The following is a 4,908-nucleotide window of genomic DNA, read 5'->3' as shown; positions in this document are numbered from 1 at the left end:
TGTAAATAATTTATTGTTGAATACAAATGGCCACACTTTCTAACATGTCAAAATCAACAGGAGGCAGGGCTTGGTATGAGTTCACTATTAGCCAACAAAATTTTTGTCAAGATTGTATGCAAGGCATAGTTAATATTTAATTTAGCTTATAACACTGAAACACTCTGGCATATATCTCACTGCCATGATATACAAAGCCGAATTGTGTCTTCCTCTTTAGGTGGAAGAAAAATGTTTAAATTCCTCCCAATGATGCAATCTGAGAAATTAGGTAACTTTTAATACATTTTTTTAATCCCAGCTTTAAAAGAAACAATAAGCATTTCTATGTATATTCAGCAATAACTGAGTTACCCCCACCACTCCACCCTACCCCCCAAAAAAAGATTCAGATGGGTTTTCGATCTTTGGATATCCCCATTGCACTCTAGGAGACTAGAGAACAATCGGTGGGTTTCACGTAGCACCTGATTGATATTTCCAGGGTGTGAAAGCCTCTACTGGCAGATTAGGCTGATATTGCATATTCAAACACATACAATGATATATTTGTCATTGCTATTGACCTTTATCTCTCCAGTTTCCTGACAACCTTCTACAGTTATTGACATTACAAATACCAGCAACAACGTGCAGGGCAAAGTATAACCTTTCATTTACCTTCATGTCCCTCAAATGACTCGTGTAGGTAGTTTCAACAAAAGCGGCAAACAATGATACTGTTGATTTTTTTTTCCCTTCACTTGCTAAAATGTTTTCCATTTGCCTCTTGTTCTCAGAAAATCATGCCAATAACTCTCTACAAAGGAAACGATTTCAAATGAATGCAGGTAATTAGAAGTGTCAAGAAATCAGCAAAGTAGGGTGTCTGCCATCATTTCTTGGAAAGAATGCCAGGTTCCCTTTCAAAAAGGTCTTTGTCATTTTTTTAATAGAAGGTAATTAATGTAGACTACAGTAAAATGTACAGGATCCCAGTCGCTTGTCTTTCTTGCCATAGAAATGGGACCATAAAGATGTTTTGATATCTAGAAACAATCTTCTGAGGTTATTTGAAAATGACTTTTAATTACAAGAGTAGTCTTTTTAGTCTTTTCATTTTAAAATAAAAAGGATTTGGAAAGGGCATATTAGGAGACAAAAGAAAGAAAGTTTTACAAGGAAAAATCATCTGGAAAGTGAAACAGGATTTTATAAAGCTGACAAGAGTTAAGGATGCAATAAATTAGCCTATAGCTTGAATGTTTCCAACAGTAAGAGAAATAATGTGTAACATCCTAGCAAAGGTAATTACACACTTTCAATACTACCATACCTTGGATTGGATACAATTAGATCTTTTTTTTTTCTTTAAGGCCATACCACATTGACTATTTAGCTTTATTAAAGCCACCTCTCCAAGAGATCAGTGACAAATAGCCCATAGGTATTTATTAAACACAAGAATTTTTAAAAGGACTATTCCCATTCTTTGGAGGATCAGGGTGAAATGTAAGCCAATTTTGAGATCATCTGAAGGTCATAATTTCCTACTATAAGCTATACAAATGGAATAAGCCTCCCAAGATTAATTTTTCATACATATTTACATATAAAATTATCCTTAGTTCATCTCTTGGGTCCCAAGAAACAGTAATATTATTCCCTTATTTAAGGTTTCATTTTCTTGGAAGAGAAAAAAAAAATCTGAGTCACAACAAATATATCCTAAAATCTTGAAGTCTGAAGTTAAAATGATGAGGCACTTTCAATATTGATGACTTTAACATTGAAACATTAATTAATTGGGGATTATGATAAAAGGGCATACAAGCACTCAGTTATGACATTATTATCTACTATTGGGAATAAAATAGACTGGAGAAAAAATATAGCCAAACTCTTATAATAAATCTCTGTCAATGCAACAAGCAGAATAAGATCTTGTTATTCCTTAAACCTCTATCCCGGCATTGTCCTCTGTCACAGAATTCATACCACTCATCAAACAAACAAAAGGAAAACAGTAAACTGTAATTGGTGTGATAATCATATCCTATTCCATTTCCCAATAATATGCTTCTGAGGACCATGATTTAGTGTATTTTTGTTTATAAACCACTCAAATCAAAATTTCAGGGTGGATGGATCTATCTGCTTTAGAGAAGAGCCTACACTTCATACAAACATAATCTTCCAAATCTGGCATCAAAGTAATATATGGAGGGCAGTGAAAAATGTCATAGAATCACTTATAATAGATATTACCCCAAAGGTGGGAGAGCAAAGTAGTAATTACAATGGATCTAGGAAAAGTAGCTTAGTTGATATACTCAGATTGACCAAAGTCCGGGGAAGTTTGACAAGCAATGGATCCAGGCTTTAACCACCACTAGCTAAGGATGATCAGAGACTATTTTAGTTACTTAAGATAAAGTGCAGTTCAGAAGCTGAGGTAAACTCACAATATTGTGAAAGAAACACAGTCAAAGATATAGAACACAGTCAGAAGGATGGAAAGAGAGAGTAGAAATGGAGGCAAGATCCACAAAGCAAATTAGCATATGGAAGTGAGATGTGGACTTCCTCAAGTACCTGAATTCTGCTGATGGCTCTTTCTTGCTTATGTGACTCTTGTTCTTTTAGCCCTAGTATAGTGTAGTGGGTAGTCAGGAAAGGAAGCGATCAAAGGCAGGATCATTTCAACCTATGTTTTCTGGTCCTCCAAATTCATATCATCTCAGCTCAGATCCCTGACAATGTTTTCTCAGAGCCTTTTATATAGTCAAACCCTTCCCAAAATCAGATGAGGTTGGAAGAGTCATTGAAAAACCTTATTTCAAGTGTAATAGGATACATGACTGGTCTGTATTTTGTTCCTTCCCTCCTTCCCTCCTTGTCCATAAGAAATCCCAACAGGATGTGTCACATTATTGCCTTCTTGCAAGACAATGAAAATGAATCATTTCTTCTGTCACTAATGACATAGCTTATTGTATACGATCTTAAAAAGCAGATGAGACTCTTGGTTAATCACTATCAAAAATCAGAGAAAAATGGTAACCACTTTCAAATCAAAGATTACTAATTTCATCATTTCTCATTGTTTAAATGTGTAATTCTAGGTGGGGTTAGTATTCAACCAGGAGGTAATGGAACAAGCAGTGTTGGTTGTTAAAATCATGAAGTATTGCTCTCATTAGTCACAAACCACTAACTGCCCTTATCCCCCAAGACTGACCATGTTCCTCGAACCCTGGCTACTCATTCCCAGAACACCCACTCCCAAGCCAATTCAAGTAATACCTTTATAGCAACCGGTTCTCCAGGCATACCCTCAACCATATGACTGATGTCTTATTGGTGTGTGCTCTTTCCTTGCCAGTTATTAAGTATTTTTATAATTACCCCTGATTCCAGCTCCTCCCTCCACCCCATTGGTTAATTTGTTAAACCTCTTGAACATGTATTTTACAGACGGTAAACTTCTTCTATGCAAGACATTTATATTTTCATAGCTAATTCAGTTGATAAAAACTGCACTTCAATTTTCTAGTCAAATTATGAATCATATTTTTCTATTAAATTGTGCAATTTCTTTGTTTTCTTTCACAATAAACATTTGGGCAATAACAGAATTACATAGTAATTTTTACTTTCTTCTCTCAATTGCTCATTGTTATTACTGATCTTTTTCCAGTCAAATTATGTCTTCTACACTATTTAGGTGTGTCCATGTATCTGAGCAGAATCAAAGATATTTTAGAGATTAGCTTTGCACAGTTCAGATGCGCCTCTGCAGCCCTTCTCTGCGTAGAGGTAGGATGACACTATTTGAATGAGAAGTTTTATCAGGATCATTAATTTTCATAATAGAATACCAGCTTTACCACCTAAGAGTCTGATACCTAAAATATACAGCTCTCACTTCAATAATCAGCAATTTAAATATTATTGTGGGTCTATTATGGACTAGGCAATTGGCAACATATAATATCCAAGCTTAAGGTACACGGGATTCAATTTTTAAATGAGCTCCATCCAACTTCTGCCAAAGCATGGTCAAGAAAACCTGTATTTGAGAAAGTCTAAAAAACATACTGCCAATCCATTTCTCTCTGATTCTCTAAAATCTCTTCCTCAATCTACTTTAAACAATAGAAACTAATGGAGCTGGACCATATTAATTTAGCACACTCTAAAAGTGCTTTTATTAAATTAGCAGCTGTTATTGGAATTCATTACAAGAGAGAGGACAATGAAAATCTAGTTTTTTTTTCTTTGCACCTTTCTTTAATTATTGAACATATTAACCATACCATTTCTATATTTATATCTCCAATCCAGACCAGTCTGAACCCACTTTTCTAGCAACTGATGTCACCACTGTCTCAAAGGCACCTGAAACACAACATATTTAAGGCCCAGCTGATTACTTCCCCTCCAAATCTGATTGTCTTTCAGGTATTCCCTGTCTCAACACTTTCATTCATCTAGAAGGTGCAAGTTTGAAACTTAAGAGTAATCTTTGACCCCTCATTCTCTTCACCCTCACATTAAATCTGTTACCAAAGTCAATTAATTTAATCCCCTAAATATCTTTCAAACCTCTCTTCTTCTCATCTTTGACCTAGACATCATTGTGGCCACCAAAATGGCCCTCTGCTTCCACCCTGAATAACCTCTGCTCTTTGCACTGCAGAGCGATGCTTTCCAAATGCAAATCCGGTTATCTTCTTCCTCTGCTTAGAAATCTCCAAAGATCCCTGAGTGTCTCAGGCCTGTAAAGCCCTGCTGCTGTACCCCCCACCCCCCACTGTGTGTAGCTCTCTATCACCTTCTCATGCCAGATTCCCTCTCCTCTTACTACGAAGTCTCCAGCCACATGGCCTAAATTTCAGTCCCTCAATTCTCCTTCCTGCCTCAGAG

This window comes from Phacochoerus africanus, chromosome 2, assembly GCF_016906955.1.
Source record: "Phacochoerus africanus isolate WHEZ1 chromosome 2, ROS_Pafr_v1, whole genome shotgun sequence".
NCBI lineage: Eukaryota > Metazoa > Chordata > Mammalia > Artiodactyla > Suidae > Phacochoerus > Phacochoerus africanus.
The sequence above is the reverse complement of the archived record's forward strand: the minus strand, read 5'-3'. Positions refer to the sequence as shown.